This window comes from Ranitomeya variabilis, chromosome 2, assembly GCF_051348905.1.
Source record: "Ranitomeya variabilis isolate aRanVar5 chromosome 2, aRanVar5.hap1, whole genome shotgun sequence".
NCBI lineage: Eukaryota > Metazoa > Chordata > Amphibia > Anura > Dendrobatidae > Ranitomeya > Ranitomeya variabilis.
This window is the reverse complement of record NC_135233.1, coordinates 349,117,178-349,133,232: the sequence shown is the minus strand read 5'-3', so window position 1 is coordinate 349,133,232 and position 16,055 is coordinate 349,117,178. Positions and strand designations below refer to the sequence as shown.

General features: G+C 46.2%; 2 long non-coding RNA genes across 2 annotated transcripts in view; one reads left to right on the top strand and one right to left on the bottom strand.

The window, feature by feature from the left end:
• The window catches only part of LOC143805819 (uncharacterized), a 68,008-nt gene extending 67,072 nt beyond the window's left edge, over positions 1-936 (top strand). The window contains exon 3 of the long non-coding RNA XR_013221337.1: positions 467-936. This is a non-coding gene — a long non-coding RNA (uncharacterized LOC143805819). The remainder of the gene's footprint in view (positions 1-466) is intronic.
• Positions 1-16,055, bottom strand: part of LOC143805820 (uncharacterized) — a 114,886-nt gene that overhangs the window by 58,107 nt on the left and 40,724 nt on the right. The window lies entirely within an intron of this gene.

Genomic DNA, 16,055 nt, shown 5'->3' with positions numbered 1-16,055 from the left:
GACAGTTCAGACTAGCGGCATGGCTGCCCCGCTGTCCTATGCTGAGCACTCTCCCATTTTCAGATTGTCCAATATCCCCTTTTCTGGATGTCCGAGGAAGACAGCCCAGGAGGTGAAACATTTACATTTTTCATAAGTGAGCATTATATTGAGTTTTTGTGAAAAATTTAAATGTTTCATCTCCTGGGCCGGATCCTAGGAAAAGGGATTGAAAATTTGGTTTTAGAAGTTCTCTAGGAGCTTTGCACCCATAAAAATTGCTGCTTTTATTTTTCGATCTAAAGATGTATATATACACACACACACACACACACACACACACACACACACACACACACACACACACACACACACACACACACACACACACACACACACACACACACACACACACACACACACACACACACACACGTGTATAAAGGTCCATTCTACACTTGTTTACCACAAAGTATTTTTCTTGCAGATGTCAGACAATGCAGTTTCAGGCATGAGCGTGCAGCGGCCGGCCAGTGGTCTGTAATTTCCAGGATAAATGAGAAGTGGTCGCCACTGCAGCACTGTCACTTCTGTGATCGATAGCCAGAAACAAGTGTGAGCGCCCGCAGGAGAGTTATCCGCCTAGAACTGGAGAAAATAATATTGAAGGAGCTGCTGACACCTACTGGCCATCTGCAAGAACTGCAAGGCCTCATTTAGACGTCTGCTTTTTACACAGCTAAAACAAGTACCTATTATAGTCTATGGTGCTGTTCACACATGTCTATGTTATTTTGCAGAGTGACCACAGAAAAAAGAAAATGTTTTTGATCCTAGCCATGGGTCAAACTCGCCAATGCAAGTCAATGGGTTTAACGGAAAAATTAAAAAAGGGAGAGCATACAGGTGCCGTCCATGTGACATGAGTGATGGACGTTTTTTAATGCTTAAGGACTCTTTCACACGTCCGTGTCTCCGGTACATGTGGTGATGTGGAGGATCATTGGGAGTGCATGATATTCTATGGAGGACCATGGGGAGTGCGTTATAGTATGTGGAGGACCATGGGGAGTGCATTATGTTCTATGGTGGACCATGGGGAGTGCATTATGTTCTACTAGATGGTGGCCCGATTCTAACGCATGGGGTATTCTAGAATATGCATGTCCACGTAGTATATTGCGGCCAGTCACGTAGTATATTGCCCAGCCACGTAGTATATTGCCCAGTCACGTAGTATATTGCCCAGCCACATACGTAGCATATTGCCCAGCCACGTAGTATATTGCCCAGCCACGTAGTATATTGCCCAGTCACGTAGTATATTGCCCAGCCACATACGTAGCATATTGCCCAGCCACGTAGTATATTGCCCAGCCACGTAGTATACAGCACAGAGCCATGTAGTATACAGACTTAAAATAAAAAATAAACATATACTCACCTTCCGAAGGCCCGTTGAAGTCCTGGCCCTGTGTGCGGTGCACGCGGCAGCTTCCGGTCCCAGGGTTGGTATGAGTGCAGGACCTGTGATGACGTCGCGGTCACATGACCGTAACATCATGGCAGGTCCTTCTCGCATACCATCCTTGGCACCGGAACCTGACGCTTGCATGAAGCGGTCACCGGAGCGTCGCGAGGAGCGGGAAAGGCGGCGGAAGGTGAGTATATAATGATTTTTTATTATTTTTAACATTAGATCTTTTTACTATTGATGCTGCATAGGCAGCATCAATAGTAAAAATTTCGTCACACAGGGTTAATAGCAGCGTTAATGGAGTGCGTTACACCACGGCATAACGCGGTCCGTTACCACTGCCTTAACCCTGTGTGAGCGCTGACTGGAGGGGATTATGGAGCGGGCAATGACTGCGGGGAGGAAGAAGCGGTCATTTTGCCGCCGGACTGTGCCAGTCGCTGATTGGTCGTGGCTGTTTTGACGCGACCAATCAGCGACTTGGATTTCCATGACAGACAGAGGCCGCGACCAATGAATATCCGTGACAGACAGACATAGAGAAGGACAGAAAGACGGAAACGCATGAGAACTGTTAATGCTTCTGATATTTTCCATGAAATTTCTATTGTGTTGATGCATTCCTTTCATTAACTGCTCAAACAGATCTGAGTAGTGAGGTCTCGGTAGCATAACTTTTCCTTTTTGGCAGCATTGAGTAAACTGATTGTCAGATGGTTTTTCATCAATGAAGTTCAGAGACTCGCATTTAGAGCAAACTGCATTCATATTCCCACAGTAGTGTTCATGAATTGTACTTTCATTGTCTGTTACTTAATGTGCAAGTTGTTGAATATTGTCCTGGTCGTGCCTTAGTTGGTAGAGCATTCGTTTTTTATGAATTTGGCGATCATGTTCCTGTCGTACAACAGTTTGTTGTGGTGTCTCCGGTTGGCGACGGTGTCTGTGAGATTCCGCATCCTGGGCTTGTCTAGCAGCAGTTTGTTGTGGTATCTCCTGTTGGCGACGTTGTCTGTGAGATTCCACATCCTGGGCTTGTCTGGCGGCAGTTTGTTGTGGTGTCTCCTGTTCCCGATGTTGTCGTTTTCTTGCTGCTGCTGCTTTTCTGTCATCCTCATTGGTGTATTTTCATTTACGACCCATTCTAAGATAGAAACACAGGGAGATGCCGCCCATACAGGGAGACGCAGGCACACACCCTACACAATGGCGGCACTTGACAGCAGTGGAGGACAATGATGATTCCAGAATTCGCGGCAGACTGTGCCCGTCGCTGATTGGTCGAAGCCGGCTGGCCTCGACCAATCAGCAAGGCGGGATTTCCGAGACAGACAGACTATTAGACCCTTAGACAACACAATGGCGGCGGCCTCGACCAATCAGAGACGCGGGATTTCCAGGACAGACAGACAATTAAACCCTTAGACAATTATATATATAGACTAGATTGTGGCCCAATTCTAACGCATCGGGTATTCTAGAATATGCATGTCACCTGTCATGTTCTCAATGGCAAGAGAACATAGCATAAGCATATATAGGAACTAGCTCTTGGAAGATGGGAACTGAGCTGACCATGAACTAAACCTAACGCACAACTAGCAGTGGCCGGGTAGCATGCCTACGTTGATTCTAGATGCCCAGCACCAGCCGGAGGACTAAATAATGCTAGAAGAGGAAAATATTAGTCCTAGCTCACCTCTAGAGAAATACCCCGAAAGGAGACAGAGGCCCCCCACATGTATTGGCGGTGAATTAAGATGAAATAACAAACGTAGTATGAAAATAGGTTTAGCAAATTTGAGGTCCACTTACTACATAGCAGAAGACAGAAAGGACACTTTCATGGTCAGCTGAAAACCCTATCAAAACACCATCCAGAAATTACTTTAAAACTCTGGCATTAACTCATAACACCAGAGTGGCAATTCCTGTTCACAAGAGCTTTCCGGACACAGTAACGAAACTTCAGCTGTGAACTGGAACAAAAATGCAAAAACAAACATGGACAAGAGTCCAACTTATCTAGTAGTTGTCTAGGAGCAGGAACAAGCACAGAGAGGCTTCTGATAACATTGTTGACCGGCAAGCAACTAACAGAGCAGCAAGGTTATATAGCGACTCCCACATCTTGATGGGAACAGGTGAACAGAGAAGATGACAACACCAGTTCAATTCCACCAGTAGCCACCGGGGGAGCCCAGAATCCAAATTCACAACAGTACCCCCCCCTCAAGGAGGGGGCACCGAACCCTCACCAGAACCACCAGGGCGATCAGGATGGGCCCTATGAAAGGCACGAACCAGATCAGAGGCATGAACATCAGATGCATTCACCCAAGAATTATCCTCCTGGCCGTATCCCTTCCACTTGACCAGATACTGGAGTCTCCGTCTGGAAACACGAGAGTCTAAGATTTTCTCCACAACGTACTCCAACTCACCCTCAACCAACACCGGAGCAGGAGGCTCAACGGAAGGCACAACCGGTACCTCATACCTGCGCAATAACGACCGATGAAAAACGTTATGAATAGAAAAGGATGCAGGGAGGTCCAAACGGAAGGAAACAGGGTTAAGAATCTCCAATATCTTATACGGGCCGATGAACCGAGGCTTAAACTTAGGAGAAGAGACCCTCATAGGGACAAAACGAGAAGACAACCACACCAAATCCCCAACACAAAGCCGAGGACCAACACGACGGTGGCGGTTGGCAAAAAGCTGAGTCTTCTCCTGGGACAACCTCAAATTGTCCACCACCTGCCCCCAGATCTGATGCAATCTCTCCACCACAGCATCCACTCCAGGACAATCCGAAGTTTCCACCTGACCAGAGGAAAATCGAGGATGAAACCCCGAATTACAGAAAAACGGGGACACCAAAGTGGCAGAGCTGGCCCGATTATTGAGAGCGAACTCCGCCAATGGCAAAAAAGCAACCCAATCATCCTGGTCAGCAGACACAAAACACCTCAGATATGTCTCCAGGGTCTGATTAGTCCGCTCGGTCTGGCCATTCGTCTGAGGATGGAAAGCGGACGAAAAAGATAAATCTATGCCCATCCTAGCACAGAATGCCCGCCAAAATCTAGACACGAATTGGGTCCCTCTGTCAGAAATGATATTCTCAGGAATACCATGCAAACGAACAACATTTTGAAAAAACAGAGGAACCAACTCGGAAGAAGAAGGCAACTTGGGCAGAGGAACCAAATGGACCATCTTAGAGAAACGGTCACACACCACCCAGATGACAGACATCTTCTGAGAAACAGGCAGATCTGAAATAAAATCCATCGAGATGTGCGTCCAAGGCCTCTTAGGAATAGGCAAGGGCAACAATAATCCACTAGCCCGAGAGCAACAAGGCTTGGCCCGAGCACAAACGTCACAAGACTGCACAAAGCCTCGCACATCTCGTGACAGGGAAGGCCACCAGAAGGACCTTGCCACCAAATCCCTGGTACCAAAAATGCCAGGATGACCTGCCAACGCAGAAGAATGAACCTCAGAGATGACTCTACTGGTCCAATCATCAGGAACAAACAGTTTATCAGGTGGACAACGATCCGGTCTATCCGCCTGAAACTCCTGCAAGGCCCGCCGCAGGTCTGGAGAAACGGTTGACAATACCACTCCATCCTTAAGGATACCTGTGGGCTCAGAGTTACCAGGCGAGTCAGGCTCAAAACTCCTAGAAAGGGCATCCGCCTTAACATTCTTAGAACCCGGTAGGTATGACACCACAAAATTAAACCGAGAGAAAAATAATGACCAGCGCGCCTGTCTAGGATTCAGGCGCCTGGCGGTCTCAAGATAAATCAAGTTTTTGTGGTCAGTCAATACCACCACCTGATGTCTGGCCCCCTCAAGCCAATGGCGCCACTCCTCAAAAGCCCACTTCATGGCCAAAAGCTCCCGATTCCCAACATCATAATTCCGCTCAGCGGGCGAAAATTTACGGGAAAAGAAGGCACAAGGCCTCATCACGGAGCAGTCAGAACTTTTCTGCGACAACACTGCCCCAGCTCCGATCTCAGAAGCGTCGACCTCAACCTGAAAAGGTAGAGCAACATCAGGCTGACGCAACACAGGGGCAGAGGAAAAACGGCGCTTAAGCTCCCGAAAGGCCTCCACAGCGTCAGGGGACCAATCAGCAACATCAGCACCCTTCTTAGTCAAATCGGTCAATGGCTTAGCAATATCCGAAAAACCAGCAATAAATCGACGATAAAAGTTAGCAAAGCCCAAAAATTTCTGAAGACTCTTAAGAGAAGAGGGCTGCGTCCAATCACAAATAACTTGAACCTTGACAGGATCCATTTCAATGGAAGAGGGAGAAAAAATATATCCCAAAAAGGAAATCCTCTGTACCCCAAAAACACACTTAGAACCCTTCACACACAAAGAATTAGACCGCAAAACCTGGAAAACCCTCCTGACTTGCTGGACATGAGAGTCCCAGTCATCCGAAAAAATCAGAATATCATCCAGATACACAATCATAAATTTATCCAAATAATCGCGAAAAATATCATGCATAAAGGACTGGAAAACTGACGGAGCATTTGAAAGACCAAAAGGCATCACTAAATACTCAAAGTGCCCCTCGGGCGTATTAAATGCGGTTTTCCACTCATCCCCCTGCCTGATTCGCACCAAATTATACGCCCCACGAAGGTCAATCTTAGAGAACCACTTGGCCCCCTTTATGCGAGCAAACAAATCAGTCAGCAACGGCAATGGGTATTGATATTTTACAGTGATTTTATTCAAAAGCCGATAATCGATACATGGTCTCAAAGAGCCGTCTTTTTTTGACACAAAGAAAAAACCGGCTCCTAAGGGAGATGACGATGGACGAATATGTCCCTTTTCCAAGGACTCCTTTATATATTCTCGCATAGCAGCATGTTCAGGCACAGACAGATTAAATAAACGACCCTTTGGGTATTTACTACTCGGGATTAAATCTATGGCACAATCGCACTCTCGGTGCGGAGGTAATGAACCAAGCTTGGATTCTTCAAAGACGTCACGATAGTCAGACAGGAACTCAGGAATTTCAGAGGGAATAGATGATGAAATGGAAACCACAGGTACATCCCCATGAGCCCCCTTACATCCCCAGCTCAACACAGACATAGCTTTCCAGTCGAGGACTGGGTTGTGAGATTGCAGCCAAGGCAATCCTAGCACCAAATCATCATGTAGATTATGCAGCACCAGAAAGCGAATAATCTCCTGGTGATCCGGATTAATACGCATAGTTACTTGTGTCCAGTATTGTGGTTTATTATTAGCCAATGGGGTGGAGTCAATCCCCTTCAGAGGAATAAGAGTCTCCAAAGGCTCTAAATCATACCCACAGCGTTTGGCAAAGGACCAATCCATAAGACTCAAAGCGGCGCCAGAGTCGACATAGGCGTCCGTGGTAATAGATGACAAGGAGCAAATCAGGGTCACAGATAGAATAAACTTAGACGGTAAGGTGCAAATGGAAACAGATTTATCAAGCTTTTTAGTGCGCTTAGAGCATGCTGATATAACATGAGTAGAATCACCACAATAGAAACACAACCCATTTTTCCATCTAAAATTCTGCCGCTCGCTTCGGGACAGAATTCTATCACACTGCATACTCTCTGGCGACTTCTCAGTGGACACCGCCAGATGGTGCACTGGTTTGCGCTCCCGCAAACGCCTATCGATCTGAATAGCCATTGTCATGGACTCATTCAGACCCGCAGGCACAGGGAACCCCACCATAACATCCTTAATGGCATCAGAGAGACCCTCTCTGAAAGTCGCCGCCAGGGCGCACTCGTTCCACTGAGTAAGCACAGACCATTTACGGAATCTTTGACAGTAAATTTCCGCTTCATCTTGCCCCTGAGATAGGGACATCAAAGTTTTTTCTGCCTGAAGCTCCAAATGAGGTTCGTCATAAAGCAACCCCAAGGCCAGAAAAAACGCATCCACATTGAGCAACGCAGGATCCCCTGGTGTCAATGAAAAAGCCCAGTCTTGAGGGTCGCCCCGGAGCAAGGAAATCACAATCCTGACCTGCTGTGCAGGGTCTCCGGCAGAGCGAAATTTCAGGGACAAAAATAATTTGCAATTATTTCGAAAATTCTGAAACCCAGATCTATTCCCCGAGAAAAATTCCGGCAAAGGAATTCTCGGCTCAGATACAGGTGCATGACAAACAAAGTCTTGCAAATTTTGTACCTTCGTGGCGAGATTATTCAAACCTGCAGTTACACTCTGAAGATCCATTACAAACAGGTGGACACAGAGCCATTCAAAGATTAGAAGGAGAAAAAAAAAAAAAAAAAAAATTCTCAGCAGACTTCTTATTTCTCTCCTTTCTCAGCCAAGGATTTTAACCCTTTAGTGGGCCGGTCAAACTGTCATGTTCTCAATGGCAAGAGAACATAGCATAAGCATATATAGGAACTAGCTCTTGGAAGATGGGAACTGAGCTGACCATGAACTAAACCTAACGCACAACTAGCAGTGGCCGGGTAGCATGCCTACGTTGATTCTAGATGCCCAGCACCAGCCGGAGGACTAAATAATGCTAGAAGAGGAAAATATTAGTCCTAGCTCACCTCTAGAGAAATACCCCGAAAGGAGACAGAGGCCCCCCACATGTATTGGCGGTGAATTAAGATGAAATAACAAACGTAGTATGAAAATAGGTTTAGCAAATTTGAGGTCCACTTACTACATAGCAGAAGACAGAAAGGACACTTTCATGGTCAGCTGAAAACCCTATCAAAACACCATCCAGAAATTACTTTAAAACTCTGGCATTAACTCATAACACCAGAGTGGCAATTCCTGTTCACAAGAGCTTTCCAGACACAGTAACGAAACTTCAGCTGTGAACTGGAACAAAAATGCAAAAACAAACATGGACAAGAGTCCAACTTATCTAGTAGTTGTCTAGGAGCAGGAACAAGCACAGAGAGGCTTCTGATAACATTGTTGACCGGCAAGCAACTAACAGAGCAGCAAGGTTATATAGCGACTCCCACATCTTGATGGGAACAGGTGAACAGAGAAGATGACAACACCAGTTCAATTCCACCAGTAGCCACCGGGGGAGCCCAGAATCCAAATTCACAACAGTCACCGTAGTATATGGACAATGATGATTCCAGAATTCGCGGCAGACTGTGCCCGTCGCTGATTGGTCGAGGCAACCTTTATGACATCATCGTCGCCATGGCAACCATTATGACATCTACGTCGATACCGTGCCCGTCGCTGATTGGTCGAGGCTGCCTGGGCCTTGACCAATCAGAGACGCGGGATTTCCAGGACAGACAGAAAAACCCTTAGACAATTATATATATATAGATGGAGGACCATGGGGAGTGCATGATATTCTATGGAGGACCATGGGGAGTGCATTATATTCTATAGAGGACCATGGGGCGTGCATTATGTTCTATGGAGGACCATGGGAGTGCATTATGTTCTATGGAGGACCATGGGGAGTGCTTTATGTTCTATGGAGGGCAATGGGGAGTACATTATATTCTATGAAGGACCATGGGCAGTGCATTATATTCTATGTAGGACCATGGGGAGTGCATGATATTCTATGGAGGACCATGGGGAGTGCATGATATTCTATGGAGGACCATGGGGAGTGCATGATATTCATTGGAGGACCATGGGGAGTGCATTATATTCTTTGGAGGACCATGGGCAGTGCATTAGATTATGTGTTGTGAATTCTGCTCTTGGGTTCCCTCCGGTGGTTGTTGATAGTAATGCAGTTGTCCCTGGGTTGCAATCCTGGGCAGGTGTCCCTGCTGATTGCAGCTCTGACTGGGATATTTAGGTGTGCAGGATTCATTAGCCCTTGCCAGTTGTCCATTGTTCTTGGAGGTTTTGTATCTCTGTCTGGTTCCTCCTGCCCTGCTGCTAATTCAGCAAAGATAAGTGTCTGGTTTTTGTTTCTACAGCACACATGCTGTGTGCTTTACAATTCAGTGCTATTCATGTTTTTTTCTTGTCCAGCTTAGACTGTGTTTGGATATTTTCAGTCAAGTTGGATTCTCAGGGTACTGTCACACTCTGCAACTTTCCAACGATCACGACCAGCAATACGACCTGGCCGTGATCGTTGGAAAGTCGTGTGGTCGCTGGGGAGCTGTCACACAGACCGCTCTCCAGCGACCAACGATGCCGAGGTCCCGGGTAACCAGGGTAAACATCGGGTTACTAAGCGCAGGGCCGCGCTTAGTAACCCGATGTTTACCCTGGTTACCAGCGTAAAAGTAAAAAAAAAAAAACCGTACATACTCACATTCCGGTGTCCTTCAGGTCCCTTGCCGTCTGCTTCCCGCTCTGACTGAGTGCCGCCGTAAAGTGAAAGCAGATCACAGCGGTGACGTCACCGCTGTGATCTGCTCTTACTTTCCGGCCGGGAGTCAGTCAGAGCGGGAAGCAGACGGCAAGGGACCTGAAGGACACCAGAATGTGAGTATGTACTGTTTTTTTTTTTTTACTTTTACGCTGGTAACCACGGTAAACATCGGGTTACTAAGCGCGGCTCTGCGCTTAGTAACCCGATGTTTACCCTGGTTACAAGCGAACGCATCGCTGGATCGCTGTCACACACAACGATCCAGCGATGACAGCGGGAGATCCAGCGACGAAAGAAAGTTCCAAACTATCTGCTACGACGTACGATTCTCAGCAGGGTCCCTGATCGTTGCTGCGTGTCAGACACTGCGATATCGTATGGATATCGCTGGAATGTCACGGATCGTACCGTCGTAGCGATCAAAGTGCCACTGTGTGACAGTACCCTCAGGAGAAGCAGATATACATTCCATGTCTTTAGTTAGATGTGGAATTTTTGTATTATCTGCTGTGGATATTTTTAGGGTTTTAATACTGACCGCTTAGTATTCTGTCCTATCCTTTCCTATTTAGCTAGCGTGGCCTCTTTTGCTAAATCCTGATTTCTGCCTGCGTGTGTCTTTTCCTCTAATACTCACAGTCAATATTTGTGGGGGGCTGCCTATCCTTTGGGGTTTTGCTCTGAGGCAAGATAGAATTCCCATTTCCATCTATAGGGGTATTTAGTCCTCCGGCTGTATCGAGGTGTCTAGGATGTGTTAGGTACACCCCACGGCTACTTCTAGTTGCAGTGTCAGTTTAGGGTTTGCGGTCAGTACAGGTTCCACCTACTCCTGAGAAAGTCCCATGCGGCTCCAAGGTCACCAGATCATAACAATTATGTGGAGGACCATGGGGAGTGCATTATGTTCTATGGAGGACCATGGGGAGAGCATTATATTCTATGGAGGACCATGGGGAGAGCATTATATTCTATGGAGGACCATGGGGAGTGCATTATATTCTATGGAGGACCATGGGGAGTGCATTATGTTCTATGGAGGACCATGGGGAGTGCATTATATTTTGTGCAGGACCATGGGGAGTGCTTTATGTTCTATAGAGGACCATGGGGAGTGCATGATATTCTATGGAGGACCATGGGGAGTACATTATATTCTATGGAGGACCATGGGCAGTGCATGATATTCTATGGAGGACCATGGGGAGTTCATGATATTCTATGGAGGACCATGGGGAGTGCATGATATTCATTGGAGGACCATGGGGAGTGCATTATATTATGTGGAGGACCATGGGGAGTGCATTATATTATGTGGAGGACCATGGGGAGTGCATGATATTCTATGGAGGACAATGGGGAGTACATTATATTCTATGGAGGACCATGGGCAGTGCATGATATTCTATGGAGGACCATGGGGAGTTCATGATATTCTATGGAGGACCATGGGGAGTGCATGATATTCATTGGAGGACCATGGGGAGTGCATTATATTATGTGGAGGACCATGGGGAGTGCATTATATTATGTGGAGGACCATGGGGAGTGCATTATGTTCTACGGAGGACCATGGGACTGCATTATGTTCTATAGAGGACAATGGGGAGAGCATTATATTCTATGGAGGACCATGGGGAATGCATGATATTCTATGGAGGACCATGGGGAGTGCATGATATTCTATGGAGGACAATAGGGAGTACATTATATTCTATGGAGGACCATGGGCAGTGCATTATATTCTATGGAGAACAATGGGGAGTGCTTTATGTTCTATGGAGGACAATGGGTAGTACATTATATTCTATGGAGGACCATGGGCAGTGCATTATATTCTATGGAGGACCATGGGGAGTACATGATATTCTATGGAGCACCATGGGAGTGCATGATATTCTATGGAGGACCATGGGGAGTGCATTATATTATGTGGAGGACCATGGGGAGTGCTTTATGTTCTATAGAGGACCATGGGGAGAGCATTATATTCCATGGAGGACCATGGGGAGTGCATTATATTCTATGGAGGACCATGGGGAGTGCATTATTTTTTATGGAGGACCATGGGGAGTGCATTATATTACGTGGAGGACCATGGGGAGTGCTTTATGTGCTATAGAGGACCATGGGGAGTGCATGATATTCTATGGAGGACCATGGGGAGTGCATGATATTCTATGGAGGACCATGGGGAGTGCATGATATTCTACGGAAGACAATGGGGAGTACATTATATTCTATGGAGGACCATGGGCAGTGCATTATATTCTATGGAGGACAATGGGGAGTGCATGATATTCTATGGAGGACCATGGGCAGTGCATTATATTCTATGGAGGACAATGGGGAGTGCTTTATGTTCTATGGAGGACAATGGGGAGTACATTATATTCCATGGAGGACCATGTGGAGTGCATTATATTCTATGGAGGACCATGTGGAGTGCATTATATTCTATGGAGGACCACGGGGAGTGATGATATTCTATGGAGGACCATGGGGAGTGCATGATATTCTATGGAGGACCATGGGGAGTGCATTATATTCTATGGAGGACAATGGGGAGTGCTTTATGTTCTATGGAGGACAATGGGGAGTACATTATATTCCATGGAGGACCATGTGGAGTGCATTATATTCTATGGAGGACCACAGGGAGTGATGATATTCTATGGAGGACCATGGGGAGTGCATGATATTCTATGGAGGACCATGGGGAGTGCATGATATTCTATGGAGGACCATGGACCATGGGGAGTGCATGATATTCTATGGAGGACCATGGGGAGTGCATGATATTCTATGGAGGACCATGGGGAGTGCATGATATTCTATGGAGGGCCATGGACCATGGGGAGTGCATGATATTCTATGGAGGACCATGGGGAGTGCATGATATTCTATGGAGGGCCATGGGGAGTGCATTATGTTCTATGGAGGACCATGGGGAGTGCACTATGTTCTATGGAGGACCATAGGGAGAGCATTATATTCTATGTAGGACCATGGGAAGTACATTATCCTATATGGAGGACTATGAGGAGTGAATTATACTGTATGAGGGACTATATGGGACCCATTATACTATATGAAAGGCTATGTGGTGGCTATTATAATATTTGGAGGGTTATACAGGGGCTATTATATTGTATGCAAGCAATTATATAGTGTGGGGTCCATCATACTGTGTGGAGGGCTGTGTGTGGGCCATTATATTGCATGGAGGGCTAGTGCAGGCCACTATACAGTGTGGAGAGGTGTGGGGCCATTATATTGTATGTAGGCCCATTATACTGCATGGAGGGCTGTGTGTGGGTCACAGTTGGGGGATCATACTTTGCCTTAGGAACTGAAGTGGGGTACGGTAGGGTCATTATCCTGTGCATGTGTAGGCTAATGTGGAGGAACTCACTGTGGCTGTATCATACTGTGTTTGGGGGCACATTTGTTGGCATCGTACTTTATGGGGGTAATGAAAGAGAAATCTACGACTTCAGCAGATGGAATATTACTTTGTAAAAGCTGATATGAATACTATTCTGCCTAATGATGACAAAAGTATTCTCCGAATAATACCTTTATTGGCTAACCAGAACATAATATATATTTGCAGCTTTCAGAGCACAGTGGCTCCTTCTGCAGGCAGGATTACAAATAAATTAATAAGAAAAAGGCACAAAATTTAAAGGATATTACAGCAGGACATTTGTTCATGAGGTGGGAGAGGTGATGCCTCCTAAAGAAAAGCCAAGGAAATCTAATTGGACACAATTCACACCTCCACCAAACGGACTCCAGATAACTAAGAACATCATTTCCACCGCCTCTCCATTTGTAAGAAAATGCCTAATTAGATTTCCTCGGCTTCTCTTTAGGAGGCTTCACCTCTCCCTCATGAACAAATGTCCTGCTGTAATAACTCTTACATTTTGTGCCTTTTTCTTATTAATGTATTTGTAATCCTGCCTGAAGAAGGAGCCTCTGTGCTCTGAAAGCTGAAAATATATATTATATTCTGGTTAGCCAATAAATATATCACTCAGAGAATATTTTTGTCATCATTGGGCAGAAAAGTATTCACATCAATTTTTCTGGCTCACACTGTACCACAATATCATTTGTTATTGTGCATCTTTGTAAAGGCTGCAAAATTGTGAAATATGCTCTTCTGTGATTCTAACTAATGGAGACATTACTACAAGATGGGGCAAGGATGGGGACATTACTACAAGAAGGGGACTAGCATGAGGACATTACTACAAGATGGGGCAAGGATAGGGACATTACTACAGAAGGGACCAGGATGGAGACATTACTACAATATGGAACCAGGATGGAGACATTACTACAAGATGGGACAAGGATGGGGACATTACTACAAGAAGGAAACTAGCGTGGGGACATTACTACAAGATGGGGCAAGGATGGGGACATTACTACAGAAGGGACCAGGATGGAGACATTACTACAATATGGAACCAGGATGGAGACATTACTACAAGATGGGACAAGGATGGGGACATTACTACAAGAAGGGGACTAGCGTGGGGACATTACTACAAGATGGGGCAAGGATGGGGACATTACTACAGAAGGGACCAGGATGGAGACATTACTACAATATGGAACCAGGATGAAGACATTACTACACGATGGGACAAGGATGGGGGCATTACTACAAGAAGGAAACTAGCGTGGGGACATTACTACAAAATGGGGCAAGGATGGGGACATTACTACAAGATAGGGATTAGGGTGGGGACATTACTACAGAAGGGACCAGGATGGAGACATTACTATAATATGGAACCAGGATGGAGACATTACTACAAGATGGGGACTAGGGTCGGAACATTACTGCAAGAAGGCGACAATTAATACAGGATGGGGGAAATCACTACAAAATGGAGACCAGGATGGGGGACATTATTACAGGATGGGGACATTATTACAGGATTGTGGCCAGAATTACTATGTGGGGCTAATTGCAAAAACAGGATTTTTGGTTGCTTACCATAAAATCTGTTTCTCGGAGCCTTCATTGGGGGACACAGTAACTATGGGTGTATGCTAGTGATGAGCGAGTGTACTCGTTGCTCGGGTTTTCCCAAGCACGCTCGGGTGGTCTCCGAGTATTTATAACTGCTCGGAGATTTAGTTTTCATCGCCTCAACTGAATTATTTACAGCTACTAGCCAGGCTGAGTACACTTGGGGGTTGCCTGGTTGCTAGGGAATCCTTACATGTAATCAAGCTGGCTAGTAGCTGTAAATCATTCAGCTGCCGCAATGAAAACTAAATCTCCAAGCAGTCATAAAAACTCAGAGACCACTCGAGCGTGCTCGGGAGAACACAAGCAACGAGTACACTCGCTCATCACTAGTGTATGCTGCTGCCACTAGGAGGCTGACACTATGCACAAAAAAAGGTACGCTCCTCTGCAGTATACACCCCACCGACTGGCAATCTGATAGTGAGAAAGCAGTAGGAGAAACAACAAGTTGAAAGAACACAACAGCAGAAATTGTAACTGTAATCACAGAACATAGAAAACAAAGTAACAGATCAGGGACAGATCAACATGGGAGAGTGCTATGTCCCCCAATGAAGGCTCCAAGAAACAGATTTTACGGTAAGCAACCAAAAATCCTATTTTCTCTATCGCTTCATTGAGGGACACAGGAACCTGGGGAGGGAAAAACAGACTTCCATCAGGTCGGAGAACTCACTACTGCCGCCTGCAAGATCCTTCTACCTAGGCTGGCGTCCGCCGAAGCATAGGTATGGACCTTGTAAAATTTGGCGAACGTGTGGACGGAAGACCAGGTTGCCGCTTTGCAAAGCTGTTGGGCGGAAGCCCAGGAGGCGCCAACTGACCGGGTAGAGTGAGCCTTAACCCCAGGAGGGGGCACTCTGTCCTTGATCCGGTAAGCCTCCAAAATTGCCGTTCTGATCTAGCGAGCAATAGTCGCCTTGGAAGCCAGCAGGCCTCTACGCATTCCATCTGTAATGACGAAAGAGAGTCCGTCTTCCGAAAAGAAGCTGTTTTAGCCGTGTAGACCTTCACCGCCCTGACCAGGTCTAGCTTGTTCAATGAACGCTCCAGAGCAGAGGTGTCAAACTGCATTCCTTGAGGGCCGCCAACAGGTCATGTTTTCATGATTTCCTTGTATTGCACAGGTGATAATTTAATCACCTGCACAGAAT